The 17,503-nt window shown below is 36.3% G+C and overlaps 1 protein-coding gene across 16 annotated transcripts in view; it reads right to left on the bottom strand.

The window, feature by feature from the left end:
* The window catches only part of ZBTB20 (zinc finger and BTB domain containing 20), an 833,136-nt gene that overhangs the window by 376,750 nt on the left and 438,883 nt on the right, over positions 1 to 17,503 (bottom strand). The window lies entirely within an intron of this gene.

The following is a 17,503-nucleotide window of genomic DNA, read 5'->3' on the forward strand; positions in this document are numbered from 1 at the left end:
ACACATTTGCATATGAAACTTAATGAGGATCACCAAGGTAGCTTGCCAAAAATTATGTTTGTTAAATCAGCCAACAGTCTATGCAGCACTGACCCCTAAAAAGAACCTCTAGGAAAGATGTAAAATTGTCTTCTGAAATTTGCTTCTTTTATAAAGGCAAAAAGGATAAAAAGGCCTTTCTCATAAAATGAAGTGATCGGTCCACTACTAGAGCCTGAAGAGTTCTGTATCAGATTTCTTCTTACTCTTTATTACTTGCACAGCTTACTGCTTACCTGCATCAGCAGTCTGCAGGGTTGGCCATAGCAGGTCCCTTACCAGTTCACTGAAACACGGAAAATATTTATGATGGTACTATTATGTGCCAGACACAACTGGACGGATTCTGCTTGAAAGGTAAGTCAGTAACTGAGGTTCTCGTTCCACATTAAAAGAAAAAATCTATCCCTACTGCCAACAGCAATAAGAACAGAAGCTAGGGTGAAACAGTTGTCAAAGACTTACGAAAAATTCGAAACTGTTTAAAATTCTCCCTAGCTTCTTTTCTTGCATGTCCAAGTAACAGAAAGCTTAGGCCTGCCACCTGTCCTAAGCCTGGATCCCATATTAAAAAAAAAAAAAAAACAGAAAAATGAGAAACAGCTAATGTGTTCCCAAGGCCTTGGTTACAATAGAAAATGAGAGCCGAGAAGTCTACATTGGCACACATCGAGATTTGAAAGGTCAGTCCTGCCCTAGTATGGTTCAGAGAGCATGAAAACCCACCAAGATGAAAATGGAAGCTATTCTGACAACAGGAGGCAGGGAAAAAGTTCGAAGAATTTTCCTCTGCTTCTTTTATAACGAGATACTTTCAACTATTTTTGACAACCAATAAAGTGCAAATCTCCCTCACTTTTGTGTTCTAAGTCTTTTTTTTTTTTTTTTAATCTAAGCAACCCATTTGAAAATTAGGGTACTCAGAGTAACTTCTTGTACACAGAACTACACATTTAAAAAGCTTTGTGCAGATTGTTAATCATATTAAAATTACATCATAAACAATGCACTTTACATGGTGCAAATGTTTTATGTTTTTTTCTTTTGACAATCAGGCACCTACATGCAAAACTGCATATTGGAATCCAAATCCAACTATAATACATGGAGAGGAACCCTTAGAAAAATGCCTGTGGGAATATGATATCCCAGTTAGAGACTAGAATATTCTGACCAATTTTCATTATTTCTCTGTAATAAATTTATCTGAGCTATAGATCCTGTTAAGAAAATAAAGCTAAATGGAAAAGTATTAATAAAATACATTAAATATAAATACTAGCTTAGTCATTATTCATACTAAGATCAGAAAAGATTTCCGCAAGTCATCACAAATACAAAGATGGGATAATACCAATAATCTCGATCATCCAGTTGTTAAAACGGAGAACCACAAATTTGGGCAATAATAGTTTTGATTTTTATCTTGTGCACCAGATTTTTTCCATACAAAGGAATTCTAAATTGCAATAGTTAACACACAAGACAGTGTTAAACAAATTCATAACTTTAGTAAAATTAAATGAACCAATTTCTTATGGCGTTAATAACCAGAAGTAAAGTATGATCTTAAAGAATGATGCTGATCCAAGATACAAGGAGATCAAGTGCTTCAATAGTTCCTCCTCACACACTAATGATCACATCCATCCTCTCTTCCACCCACCTCCCACCTTTTCTGGTTGTATTAAAAACAATCAAAACTACCACCACTGCTGCTACCCTTCACACATCTGAACTTAATTTCTTCTAAGAGATGCATAACAGTGCCTAGGGCTGTGATATCACTTTATATCCATTTTATGACCACTTGAGAGGCAGAAACTAAAAAGGAAGACCAAAACAAAACAAAAAATCCCTCCAACCTCCCTTATCAGACAAATGCCTGGTTCCCAGAGGACATCAGTCAGTTAAGCGAAACCAAATATTATAACAGGGAAGAAGGACTGATAAATTGCATACAAATCTCACTGTGCTCCCACTTAAGCTGGAAAGGGAGTTACACCAATGAAAGAAAAGGGGGAGGGAGTTGTGAGAAGGAGTGAAGGGCTACAGAAAGAGCGAGAGAAAAAGAGAAAGAAAGAGAGAGAGATTTATTGTACATTTGAGACATTAAGAAGGCAGTACAGTGAAACCAAAGGTGTTCCAGGGAGAAATTGACAGAAAGGTCTAAATGAGAATTCCAGAAACTATTCCTTCTTAAATAAAACTGTTTAGATGATGAATTCTATAGAAAGTCTGAATTAACTGTCTCTGTTGTAGCATCTAGATGTTTTCTCTTTCATTAAGACTTTAGAGTTTGAATGTACTTTGTTAAAAAAAAAAAAAAAGAAGAAGAAAAAAGAGAAAAAAAGAAAAAAAAAAGCATTAGAGCTTTATATAGCTCCGAAAGTAAAAAGCAAGAGAAAGATGGGTTTATATAACTGGCTTTTTTACATAAATATTACATCAGGATACATTTCAAGTGAAAACACACAAACACACACACACCCGTCTTCCTTATACTCTATTTTAAAATTCATTTCATACTTTAAATGTTGTCGGTTTTTCACAAAATAAGTAAAAACGAAGTCAAAACATCTCAAAATAAGTTGCCTTATATTACCTGGAAAATTAACCCATCATACAGGTCACGATGTCTCATTTAAAGCCAGTTAAGGTGCTGACAATTATGGGGCATTTTGCTGCAGCCTAGGGCAACTAGAAAGGGCCATGGATATTAACTAACTCCCTTCTAAACAGTCTGAGAAAAGGGAAAAAAAAACTGTAAGTTTCCCCATCTGTTATTTCCTTTTTTTTTCTTTTTGGCTGTGGAAAAGTAAAATTATGCAAGAGCTTTTGAATGTAAAGGCTGTGTGTGCTTTTTCCCTTTTTGTCTCTGTGTACCGGTTAAGTGATGTTGCGTAACTGAGTACAGAGTAGGCGGTTAGCGTTTACTATTGATTTACACTATGCCATCTAATGAATTCAGAACACTAAAAAGAAAGGAGCAGGAGAGGGAGGGAGGAAAAAGAGAAAGGGAGAAATAGGGAGAGGAAAAAATAGGAACGAAGGAGAGGAAGAAAGAGCTTATTCAGAGAAACAGTTCTAATGACTGGAATAGGTTCATTTTTATTTCCTATAGCTCTGACTTTTGGTTATTGTTCAGCTCTCACAAAAAAATGGTCTTGAGCTAGTGACCCCGATATTCCAATACTATTTCTAATAAGGATTACTGGCAGATGCATGTCTGAAAGTTCTAATGTGTCAAATTACTTGAAAGCAATTTCACTAAACTGTCAGACTCCTCCATATGCATCTATTTATGATTCTCTCTATGCATTTGTGAATCTGTATCTGTGATCACCATTGCTTTTGTCCTACTGGCTTACCCAATCAAAAATATTATTTGAAATATACCACGGGAATATCATCAGGGTGAAGAGAAATACATTCTATTTTACCCATCTCCTTTAAAAATACATAAAGAACACATTTAGAAATCTTTAAATAGATCACTATTTTACTTTGAAAACAGACATGCTACAAATTGTTTGGCTGAACAAAACAGCCCAATATAGGATAATAAAAGAGAAATAGGCAAAATGAGGAAGAACGCTAAATTGAGGAACAATATTCATAAAGAAATTTAAATAATTTCTTATGTCTACAGAGAGCTTTTAACTTTTGTTTGGGTGGATTACAGGCATTCTCAGTCTTTGAATGCTGCTCAGTGCTTCCCATGCCATATAATGAATTCCCAAAGCTTGGGCCAGAAAGAAAGGGTGAAGTTGTTTCTGCTGCTAGGTACAGGTCCTTCCTGTACCTGAGTGCCATCCTATGACTGAGAACAACCACTAAGGTGAGAAAGAGAAAGAGAAGTTCTCTTTAGTAATCAGCTGAAAAGCTGGGCAGGGAACTTGATTTCTCCCTCAATGTGTGTTTGCAAATGATGACTGGGAAAAATCACAGGAGGTTATCCAAAGGAAAGAACAAGAGTTGGGGTTTCTAGTCATCCAGTTGTCTTCTCTTTTCAGCCATCTGAGCTTAGAAAATATTAAACAGAAGCCTACTCTGTCCACTTGTCAAAGATGCTTTAATGACCCATGGTGGTATGCACACAGTTGTATACCTAGCACTTACCACGGTGCTTGGCACATTTTCTATACTCAGCAAATATTTATTGAAACTGAAAAATGATGATGGGAGAAATATCTCTGTAGAAAGAGTGCACTAGAAAGGCCTGAGAAAATATATTCCGATGTTTTACAAGAAATCTTAGGCTATACTGCTGTATCATTAATCTGCACACAAAATAATACCGTGAGAGAAATATCAGGCAGTTATTTAGGGGTCAGTTGACTTCAGTTCCATTTTATTAGGAGAAAGCTTAACAAAAATTATAATACTGATAACATCAGCAAAGTTTTGTGTTCATTTCCACCAGCGCTTTTGGGCTGTCTTTCATTTCAGTCTTGGGCACAGAAAAGTCCATTTTAATTTCCATGGACATATTCTAAAGAAAAAGTCATGGGATATCAACGTAATTCATCTTTTAAAAAATACTGAGACAAATGTAGCCATTTAGTAATGGAAGAGAATATGGCTTTTTGTTGAAGGGCAAGGCAGGTTGAGTTTTGATTAGGTTACACAAATTTAAATTACTAGAAGGACAACCAAGAATGTACTGATTTCCATTTTCTTGGTTAAACAGTTTTTTTTTTTTTAGAAAAAAAATAAATTCTGGCTTAGAAAGTCAGAAATGCCATCTTTCAGTTAATTGGAGAATAAGACCTTTAGAAAAAGAATTGCAACTACAATTTCTAAAAAATTCCAGTGAAGATTCAACTTAAAGCATGTTTAGCAACAGTAGCCATATTATTTTAAAAAATGGGGCTACCATCTTGTTAATTCTGTAGGACTGAGCATGTAGATATTAGTCAAAACCTTCAAAAAGTTTTTTTTTTCGCTCTCTCTAACTTTGGTCATCTATTTAATGTAATCGGATTCAGCAACTTCCTTCAATAAGCATTCTGGCAATATGTCAACAAGATCATTCCATGTGCTCTTTCATTTCATGATTCTTAAAAGTCGATGAGAACTTACCTGTCCTTCTTCATTTTATATATGAAGATTCTGAGGCTCAGAATTAATTTTCTCAAAAGCATATATTTTGAGACAGAGCGGACTAGTATCTAAAGCTCACAGTTCATTTTTTTCACAGCACAGACTAAATCAAAGTTGTATAAATTCAATCTTATTTTAAATGCCATAGGGGAAGATTTCAAAGGATTCTTTTATAAGATAAGGAATTCTTACATTATGTAAAATGTTCATTCCTCTCAAAGCTATCTTATACTTTTTTTTTAATCTTAAATGTGAGCCTACTGTTCAAATTGTTGCTTCTCCTTTTCCTTGTCTTAATTTTTGACTCTTTAGAGTCTTTGCCTCCTGTCCTCTCACTTCTACTGTGTCTAGTTCATATATGGCCCTTCCTGACTTCATATTCTTCCTTCTCTCTCTCTTTTCATCTGTTTATCAAACTTTTATTTATTCTTGTTCCTCACAGAAATGATTTCCTTGTTAATGTGATATCCTCAGAAACTACAAAGGAAGAAAAAGTATAAATTTAGTATTATTATAATAAATAGGTCTTTGGTCTATATTTAAAACAAAACTGCAATAAGATATTGACAAACAGAGTAAACTACAGCTATAGGCTTCCCTATAGAAAGTTACAGCTGTCTAGACCTCCATATTATCAATATGAAAACTTGGGGCTAGCATTTCAAAGTATCTCATCAAAGACAGAGAGCAAAGGCTCATGATCTCCAGACCACTCATTTTCCACTACACCAGGACACCTTTCGTTTCCCTTTTCTTTCTTTCTATTCTACATTACAGATATTTGAGACTGATTACGGCACAGCAGGAGGAGATCTAGAGAAATCTCCGTGGCTTAATGTGGTCAAACTCTCTCAATTCCAAAAAAAAAGTCAGAAAGACCTGCACGCTAAAATTGTAGTTACACAGAAAATGAACTCTGAGGAGGTTAAAAGAGTCCTCTGACATGAGAAAGTAGTCTCTGGATAGCAGGGACATTGCTGCCAAAATCATTGTAATTAAGATTCGGTCATTGTTTCCATTATAAACCTTATGCTTATGGGGTTTGTAATTCAGTTAAAATGATCAGCTGTAGGCTGAAATGCAGCTCCAAGTATCTTAGAGTGGGAGGTGTTTCTCCCCTCCTATTCCTTAAAAAAGAAAACACATAGCAACTATTTAATAATTTCAATGAGAGTTGTATTCTGACCCTTCCCCTACAAAGGGTAGTTAATCAATGAGCTTAATCTAGAGTGAGCCAAAGTGAGCAACATCCACTGTGGAATGAAGCACATTAACCTGGCATATGAATGGGCAATAAAAGGATTTCCTATTATTTCATAAGGCTTAATGTACATCACTCCATTCCACTGTATTGATGTGAATAGGCTTTCAGCAACACCGTGTTGAAAAATCTCCCACTTCTGTTTGTTAACTCATTATTGTAGGAAACATTACAATGACAGGAGACAGGAATTTTTGATGGTTTCCTTAGATTTCTTTCCTCATAAGCTCGTTCCCAGGGTCAGTATTAGATAATCAATAATTTCTAAAATTCTTTGCTCCTATTTCTTTTTTTTTTTTTTTTTTTTTTTTTTTTGAGACGGAGTCTCGCTCTGTCGCCCAGGCTGGAGTGCAGTGGCGCAATCTCGGCTCACTGCAAGCTCCGCCTCCCGGGTTCACGCCATTCTCCTGCCTCAGCCTCCGGAGTAGCTGGGACTACAGGCGCCCGCCACCGCGCCCGGCTAATTTTTTGTATTTGTAGTAGAGACGGGGTTTCACCATGGTCTCGATCTCCTGACCTCGTGATCCGCCTGCCTCGGCCTCCCAAAGTGCTGGGATTACAGGCGTGAGCCACCGCGCCCGGCCCTTATTTCTTTAGCATTGTCTACAATATCTGATACCTACAGTGTAATGCTATGTGCCACCATGGTGTGGAGGGATTGGGGAAGAAATCATAGCTATATATTAAAATTAACAGGCCAGAGGAAACTGGTATTTATTGAGTACATACTACATGACATATATTCCATTAATATTATTTCATTTAATACAAACCTGCAGTGAAGTGGCTGTGGCCCATGTTTTATAGATTAGCAACATAGTTAAAGAGCTGTTAGCTAACCTGCGTAAGGAAACAGAGCTAATTAAAAAAGTTGCAAAGTGAGGTTTGAATCAAGATCTGTTTGACTCCCAGGCCCGTATGCACTGCAGTGTACTGCAACACCAGGAACAGAATACGAAACCATCTAACTGAAAAAAAGAAAATTCTCCATGCCAATGATGAGAGCTACCTCATGCTCCAAGTAGGAGGTAGAAAGGGTAAATGACTCCTAATAAGAGATTCTTGCTTTGCTCTTGGCTCTGATAAATCCCTGTTTATTCATATGCAAATATCCAAATGCATATTTGGAAAATGTTTTGTCTTAGATAAGAAAATGCACAATCTCCTAGAAACCTTTAAATGAGACCAGACATTCAAATGTTTACAAAAATTCCTTTGAAGATTTATATTAGGAGAAAGTTTTAAAACATAATACATAAAAAAACCAGATGATTGGCTAGGCATGGTGACTACAGTCACCATGGGAGTCACTTTGGGAGGCTGAGGTGGGTGCATGGCTTGAGCTCAGGAGTTCGAGACCAGCCTAGACAACATGGTGGAACCCCATCTCTCCAAAACACAGCGAAAAAAAAAATTAGCAGGCATGGTGGCACGTGCCTATAGTCCCAGCTCCTCTGGAGGCTGAGGCTGAGGATTGATTGAGCCCAGGAGACGGAGGCTTCAGTGAGCCATGATCATGCTACTGCACTCCAGTCTGAGTGAGAGAACGAGACCCTGTCTCAAACCCTCTACCCCCAAAAATCAGATGATTAATACATTAACATTTCAATCTGGATGTGTGTGTTTGTGTGTGTGTGTCTATGTGCATATAAACCTATAAATATACACATACACAGACGAATTATTTTGTCTTTGCCGAAATTTCTGGTAATTATTATAAAGCATTTGACAAAAGCTAAACAGTAAATATGTTACACCAGGAGAAAAGGAAACAAAGAACAAGAAAAGAGGAGTATGTGTATGTACATACTTCCCTCAGAAATCTAACCCTAAAACATTTTTTAAGCTAAATGGGACATAGTGCTTTAGTCTAAATTGTGTGTGTGTGTGTGTGTGTGTGTGTGTGTAAAGATAAAGGAGTTTTACTATGTTATTTTGGCAAGTGATTATCTTTCTAAAATCTTTGCTCGATCGTTTTATGTAGATATACTATAACACTCTTGAATAAATAAATACTTGTCCAAGTTAACATTAGAGCTCATCAGGTAAATAACAGAATTTAAAAAAGAAACTGTAGTCTGAAACACTGTAGAGTATGCCAACTTTACACATTACATTAAGTATTCGTTCAAAATAATTTATAAATTGAAAAGTATACTCCATTTTATTCACACAATGCAATTTTTTTAATGAATCTTACACAAGTTTGTGTGTGTGTGTTAGAGAGAGAGAGTGTGTGTGTGATCCTCAAGACCACTGAGTCACTCTTTAAAAATATTTTAAAATCATTATTTGGTGAAGTACTAAACAACAAAGTAACTGAAGCCAGATTTGAGAGAAGAATGAACAGTTCTCCAGGAAGCACCAATTCATTCCTTAACATTCAATAAATCTTTATTGCTTTTCCCTTCCCTCCTTTTTTTCCTCCAGTCTAAACTCTGATTTGGAGCAGAAGTTAGGAGGAACACGTATTCTGAACCCTCTTCTCTCATCCCTGTAAGGAAAAGCAATGGTAGACTAATGACAGAAAAAGCAATTGCAACAACTTTGGCAGTTTTGTGGTACTGGGAAAAAGCAGGCTTCGTATTTGTATGTTTCAAGGAATTTCTTCAAATTTTAGCTTCTTTGAATATTCCTGCAACAAAGCTGAAGAGGAGATAAGATCTGCTAGGGAAATAGATGAGGTTTAGAGGGAAAAAGGAGGCACCACTTTTTTTTTTTTCAAATAGCATTCAAACACATGAGCAAGATATAACTTGCAACATTAAAAAGTAAATTAGCTAGCTAAAAATAACTCACAATACCCTTCTCACTAAAACAAAATAAAATAAAGCAAAAACTCACAACCAATTATTTTGACTGGTAAAAACAGACAGTGATATGAAAGTAACAGATGGAAGCCCAGTTTTACTCACACAACACCCTCACTAAAGACAATTGCAAGCGTCCCCATGACAATAACTTAACAATGGTCACTTTAGCCTGAGATATCTCCTTTAGGTGAGTTTCCTTAAAGACTTCAGAGGGGCTTGTAGAAAATACTGTAGAACGAAACCAACTCATCTGTCTATACCTAGAAATAGGGGAGAGCTGCAAATCACAGCCTGTGGACAAAAGGGATCCAGGTGTCACATTTGCCAAATCTTTTTGCAAGACTGAAATAGATTTTCTTTCCTTATTTATTTTTTGTTGTATGGCAGTATTTTTAGGAGAGGTGACATTTCTGTACTTTCAAAAACACAACACTACACAGCACCTAAAAACTTTCCTAAATCAAATAATTAACAGTAATAAATCTTCCTGCTAATTTCTCCTCAAAGTTGAAAGAAAGGTTATTTTCTTACCTTACACTGTGCCTTCTGATATGACAGTGTCATTCAGTCAATAATTTCAATGTCAGTTACTGATTTCTAACTCTTTTATTACAAAGACTTCAAGCAATAATGAAATGGTGCTGATCTGCTTGCTTTCACTCTATATAACGTCTATATTTATATGCTTATGCTTCTATTTGGATCTATATTTATCTGCTTTATCTGCCTACAGTGCATCTGTTTCTCATACACACAGACATATATTTATATATATACACACATACTGTATATATATATATAGGTTATATATAAACACACATACCCACAAAAATGTATGAATGTATGCCAGTGAGCTTACTTCAACAACCATGCAGGTGCATAAATATTCAGGCACATGACAAATACACAAAGAACATAAATGCTCATGTAAACATAGTTACACAGGAAAAAGAATATCTTAACAACAGCCCTGTCTGCCATACTTGGCTGTTGGCCTTTGAGACTTACACACTGTTGAATGGTATGTCATAGACTACTCTGAGGAGAAAAATCTTCTGAAGGCAAAAGTATATAACTAAATTAAGATAATGCATTCTAACTCACTCATTTTCACAATGAGGAGTCTGAGATACTAAGGTGAATAGCAAAGATTTTACAGCTTTCTGGAGGAAGAGCTGGAAGTTTCACCCAAGTCTCTGCCTGCTAGACAAATGCTCTTTCTACTACTATGTTGAATTGAAGGGATGAAAACAATTTTTTCAAACTCAGTATCAATATTTTCTAATTGCCACTCTTTCCCATTTTTCCCTTTTCTTGCTGTGTGAAATGTAAACAAACAACATTCACTAAGGGTCAGGCACTGTTCTAAATATTCTATATGTACTATATCATTTAATCTGTATAATATCTCTATATAGTAGGTATTATTATTCAAAATCTTAGTTTAGTGAATTAAATAACTCACTCAAAGCTACATAGCTAGTAAGGAAAAGGGCTGAGCTCCCATAATACTCAAGACTCGTGTTTTTCCCACTTAACTATGATGCCTTCCTTAATACATATTTGTATATAATACTAACCCTTTCCTCACCACCACAGGCTGATAGTCTTAGAAATCTAATATTTGATCTGTTTCAGAACACATAACAAGTTTAAAGGTTCTCTCAGCCTGAGGAAAAAAAATAAAGGGAAGTAGAGCAGGTGTAAGTTACATCCCTAGTATGCAGCACATGCCCTATACTAGAGAACTGAAATATGCAAAATTCCCCCCCCCCAAATTACTCCAATGATAGTGTGATGTGATTTAAAGCCTTAATAACTTCCAGTCTATGAACATTTTATGTCTTTTGCAAAGGATTATGGCAAACTGATAATATAGAATCAGATTGGAAATAGGACCACAAGAAGGCAAAGAGAAAATAGCAAAAGGAAGAAAGACCCACAGCCACTTCTTCCTCCTCTCTTGGCACAACACTTCCAAAAACAAACACCTATTAAAAACAACAAAGCCAGTATCAAAATTTGGTATTTTTTTCCCCCCTCAAGTGTTAGAGACAAATTCAGAAAAGAAACTAAGTCTATGTATGGTAGGTAGTTTTATACAAATCTCTTCAGATAGTAACCAGTTGTGAGCCATCCGAACACAGAGGAATTTTACACTTTGGCCAGCTAACCTAGAACCCAGCACTGGGAGATGTCATGTGGATTTGTGAAACTCCCTGGGGCATACTGCATCCATAAGCCAAAGAACAGAAATTATACTGATCCATACATGCAGCTCTTCATCTGTGACATATTGATAATTACTCTTCATTTGTGAATTAAATCCTAGTTATAAAAACAACTTTCAGACATTTGTCACAAATGGCACATTTTACTTAACTCTTTCATAACACCATCTAGCCACGGTCTATAGGAAATGGGAGCTACCACACTCCCATATAGGTCGTGATGTTATAGGAAGAATATGATGTAGAGAAAGAGAGAGAGAGAGACAGACTTGAGTTTGAATCCCAGGTTTTCCATTTATTAACAATAGCACTTTAGGCACATCACTTAAAGGGTTCTGAAACCTCATTTTCATCACCTGTAGAATAAAGAATAAAACCACCTATTTTGCAGGAACACTGTAAGGATTAGAGACATCCCAGCACAAAGTCCCCCTCATAAAAGGGGGCATTAAATATTAATTATTGTATGTTTAAGAAGGCTATTTGTGTGTGACTTTGTCTTGTATAAATGATACATAAATCTTCTGGGATTAACAGAAGATGTGAGGTACTTTTTATGCTTTTTTAATCAAAGACAAACTTTTTGGTGATCACATGTGTTCCATGTAAAAGTGGAAATAAAAGCATATCAGAGTGTAACATTTTCAGTGGACGATTTTAAAGCACTTAATAACCCTTGACTTTTTGTGATTGCTGGCACTCTCATTTAACAGTTGGGCAAAATGGGGTTCAGAGATACATCCTCCAAATCAATAATAATAATAAAGAAATCACCAGCAGGGGTTAGTAGAAAGTCTGTTTTTAACATCTAAATCCGACAGTGTCCAGCTAAGGAATAACTGCTGCAAGGTCACAGATACAAAGGGCCACACTTTCCCCAAAGCTCTTTGAGATTATTCACTGAGGCCAAAACATTAGGTAATGCTGTGTACATCTGCTGAGATAACAAGGGTGAGTCAGGGTTAGGTCACAGTTTCAGGTTAGAGGGGTGGGGTGAAGAGTGGCTTTCAGATCAAATGATGAGAGTAGTTTAATTTAAGCAAAGAACAAGCCATACAGTATTTTAAGTAAGAGGGAAAAAAAAGGGGGTGCAACTACAGCCAAGAGAAGGTGGGTGGGAATATAGACCTTGTGCGGGTCAAATGGGTAACTGTGCCTCAAAGAGGAAACCCACCCACATTCACACACACTGAAAAGCGAACAAAAAGCCCAGGGTGCAGCATAAATCCTGCTATCCCAATAACACACACAGATGTTCCACCATTGTTTTCTTTTATGCACATTTTAATTAAGAGATCAGAATCAAGCATTAATATGTTATTAAATGGCTTGTTTACATTTTTGCTATATGTCATTTATAATGCATTTTCTAAATGTGTGTATATCTATTCAGAAGGACTATTTGGAATTTTTATATCAGTGCTACTATTGTCCCACTAACTCACAACCATTTTTGCTAACCGAATACGTGTCAGAAATCCTTTTCAGTTTAAGCAACGGGACAGGAGCTCTCACTCTTTAATTCTCAGTCAAGCAATTCCCTACCCCCAATCACACCTCCTTTAAGCATGACAAAGTCCACCACAGTACTTCAAGACAATAGGAAGGCCCAGGTACACTGGCAACCTTGCTGCTTTTTCACAAGAGTCCCAGTTTCAAATATTCTCCCATTGTCCTCACAAGAAAATAGTCTTCATATACATGCCAGTCCCTTTCCCTAGAGCAGTTTTGAAAATGTCTGGAACTCAAAGCTACCACTTGAAGGACCCTGACCTATGAATGTCCCCTGGAGGGGACACAGTGGAAGAAGTGGGAACTAGTAGATTTTTTTTTTCCTCCCCACAATCCATCTCCTATTTGCAGTCTATAACTTATCCCTATTTGCCTGGGCAGGAATTTGAGTTCTCTATATTATTCTGGAGTTAAAACAAGTATGCATTTCCCGTCTCTCAGATTCCACAGATATCATGACTGATGCACACAATCCACCTGCATGTGTGGATCACAAGTATCCTGTAGTCCGCCTGCACCATATAACTCAATTACTTTTAACCACAGGGCATTGTCCTAGAAGTCCACTATTTATATTGTACCTTATCAATCATGGTACTTGGAATTGTAAAGTCTCAGAAAGCAGGAATCATATCTCGTCCATGTTCAGTTCAATGCTTAATGCATTGTGAGTGTTCAGTTAGGACAAGTAAGAGAGGTAAGGTTTTTTCTTTCTTTCTATTTGTTACCCAGGATAAGCAGAATGCTTGTACAGAACATGCATAAGAAAGAAATGCAATCTAATCTCGTTGTCAATTTATATTCTGTAAACTGTCTCATTTGCAGCATAAATGACTACAAAAATATTTTGGTTACTCTAAGTGTTAACCTTAAGGTAAGAGTTAAATTAAGTCCGCTATAACTGGTGGACCAGAAAGGACTCAGAGGAAAGCAACAGCATGGCTTTGAATCAAATCACTTTTGGAAGAAAACTTTAAGATGTTACCACCAAAAAAATAAAACTGGCAAAATGCTCTGGAGGGCATCTTAGCAATATGCATCAAAAACTTAAAAATATATGAAGACTGTTGACCCAGAAATCTCACCTCTAGGAATGTATCTAAAGGAAATACTCAAAGATCTACACAAAGATTTAGAAGCAAGAATGTTTATCATGACATGATTTATAATTGTGAAAGACTGGGAACCTTGTCTGACAATAGAGAGTTGATTAAATAAATGACAGTACATTCCTAGACTTAAATACTATGCAGTTTAAGAAATCATATTTTAGATACCATTTAATTACATGAAGAAATGTTTTTGGAATACTGTTAAGTGAAAAGGCATATAACCAACAACATATGTACAGGAAAATATATTGTTTAAGTAAATATTGCTAAGTTAAATATTGTTAACTTAAATATTGTTTAAGAAGTGATAGTTGTGTACACACAAGGTGGAAAAAGACCAGAAAACACTAGAAGTGCTTGTTTCTGGGTAGAGAAATTATAAATAATTTTTGTTTATTTGAACTTTTCCATAATAAAAGCACATTTATTTCATAGTAAAATATTACTTAAAATATTCATCTATATCAGCCTTCCTTCTCTAAAGGCCTAAAAGTGACCCTCTGTAGGCACTCTTTTGTCTCTAGAAGCCTTCCTTCTCCTGTTTTTATAGATGTATGTGTTGCATTCTAAAATCTTAAGTATTTGGGATTATGTAGTTATAAAAGATACCCTACCAATTAAACAAATAAAAAATCTTATTAGCTCTGTGGTTTTAATCTTAGGTTCCTCCTTAGAAAAAATACCAATTTCTCTTTAAGTCCTATATTTTTCTTTCAATTCAGCCTCCATAGTATTAATTAGTTATATTATTTAGGCCTGCAGCATAACAGTTTCATGGTTCTTCTCATTCTCACAGTTCTTTGTAAGAGACACCACCCCTCTCATGGTTCTTACTCATCCCTAAACCCACACTTGAACATAGGTAATTGTGCAAGAGACCACAAAGTAGAAAGAAAATGAAGGAAGCCTTAAAAGGCCAAGGTAGTTCCAAGTTATAAAACAGAGAAAGGCTGAAAATTTAGGCAGAGATGTGGAGAAAATCCAAGCTATGACACTTAAGAATGAACTGGAGTAAAGATCCATGAGCGCCTGGTGCAGGGAGAGACAACTCTACCTATCAATCCAGTACATGCTACTCATACAGGACTATTAATTCTAGTAAATAACCACAGCTTTAGGAGGGGTAAATGTTCTGGAACAGGCTCCCTGTTGAAAATACAAGTGCTAGGGCCTTTCCATAACCTATAATCAGGACTTCCAGAAGTAATATCCAGGCATCTTCATTGTAAGCTCCAAATGTGATTCTGAATTATACTAGAGGTGAGAACCAATGGGCTACTGGGGAAGTTCAAATCCCTTAGCTCTAGCCAACTTTTATAAATTCATCTCCCTTAACTTCACAAACACATACACTCTGCTCATGCTAGACTGGTGTCCTTGTTCTCCATCCTTGCTCCGTCATAAAGAGAAAGCTAGTTTATGTCTTTGCACAATCTACTTATGACTTTTTATCTTGAATGCCCTGACTGCTCCTTACTACCTGTTCAAATCTTCACTAATTTCAACAATGGGTTAGAGTTTCACCTCCCTACTAATTCACACTGATTTTTCCTAAACATTAAACCACAGAATCTGTGTCTTCCCCTATTTCTACTCTTATATCATTATGAAACAATAATTTGTTTGTCTTACATCTCAATATGATCATAAACCATATGTGTCCTTAGAAAGTGTTCATATGGTTTTGTTGGTACCTCTTTGCAATGTATATCAGGTAATTTTAAAAAATAGCAGACTGAATTGAGAGCAGTACTTGCATGTTCATCATCAAATAATATGGGACATGTATATTTACCTCCAAAAACTCTCTGAGTTCATTCTTCGTACCCTGTAGGCTTATGCTATAAAGAAAATATACAGAAATAAAAACAGCTGGAATCTCCAGTCCTAATCCTTCCTCTGAACTCCTGTCTCATGTATCCAAATGCCTACTACATCTCTTTATTTGGAAAAGAATTTCAAATTCAACATGCTCCAATACTAACTCATAATTATCTCTTTCCCAAATCTGCTCATTTCTCCATATCCCCTATAGCCCCCAACTCCATGGGATATTGCCATTTATCCAGTGGCTGAGGTGAAACACCTGAAATTCATCACATCTGATGTCTCTCTCATGTAAAACCACATTAAGACCCTCAGCAACTTTTGTCAGCCCTACCTTCAAGTTATGCAGAGTTGAACCACTTTTCATCCCCTCCCCACTGCCATTGCCCTTTGCATAACTGGGCTACTACAATAACTACTACATGCTCTTCCTGTATCACCCTGACCCTGTTAGACTGTTCTCCACAGTGTAGCCCTGGAACTCTTTTAATATGTAAAGGAGATCATACATGCTTAAAAAAATCCTCTATAGCTTTCTGTCAGTCTTTACCATGGCCTATGTGAGCTGGTCCCTACTTATCTACATGATCATTCTTACTTGGGTGCACTTGAGCCACACATTTCTTCTTGCTTTTCCTGGAAAATTTCAAGTTGTTCCTACTCCAAAGTCTTTATAATATCCATCCCCTTTCCCCAGAATGTTCTTCCTGCTGGTCACCACATGCTTAGATTCTTCTAATAATTTAAATATTTGCTCAAATATCTTCCACTCAGTGAGACCTTTCCTACTTCCCCTATTTCAAATAGCACTTTCTAAGTTATATATCCCTATTTTCTACCTCCTTATTATGCATTATTTTCTTCCTAGATCTGATCATTATTTAAAATGATATTTTTTTTGTTTACATAATTATTGGCTGTCTCTCCTTCCACTATCAAATAAGTTTCATAGGAAACTTTGTTTAATTTCTCACTATATTCCCAGTAATTAGAACAATGTCTGAAACATTATAGGTGCTTGATAGCTATTAAATGACTGAATGAATAAGTAGATGAATAAAGTGTTCCAGTACTTACAATTCTCATCCCAGTCACATAAACTTTAAATAGAAAATCTTTATTCTGCATGGTGCAGCGGCTTCTCTGGATTGTCCCAGAGGCCCCTATTCTTTCCATCTGACTGCACAGGCCAGTCTGGGAAACCACCTACATGCAATAGCTCACATCTCCTATAATAAACTTCTTGGGAGGAGTAAGTCAAATTAGATAGTTAACTAAAAATAGTATCTCTGAGTTTATAAAGGAGACGTTTTCCCAGCCCAACTGGTCCTGGTAAGTTAGACTGGCATCAAATGCTGACATGGCAATCTTGTGCTTGATGAACCCTCAGTCTGGAGAGGAGCGAGCTATACTTTTATACTATTTATTTTGTGAAAGTTCCAAGTATAGTTCATCTTTGTATCCACAATGTCAAGAACATTGCTGAGCAGACAGTAGAGCTTCAATAAATGTTTATTAAACAGATGAACAAACTAATCCATGAAGCAAACAACATTCTAAGTGCTATTCCTCTATGTCTAAGCTTTGACGAAGCACTATATA

This window comes from Symphalangus syndactylus, chromosome 21 (assembly GCF_028878055.3).
Source record: "Symphalangus syndactylus isolate Jambi chromosome 21, NHGRI_mSymSyn1-v2.1_pri, whole genome shotgun sequence".
Classification (NCBI taxonomy): Eukaryota; Metazoa; Chordata; class Mammalia; order Primates; family Hylobatidae; genus Symphalangus; species Symphalangus syndactylus.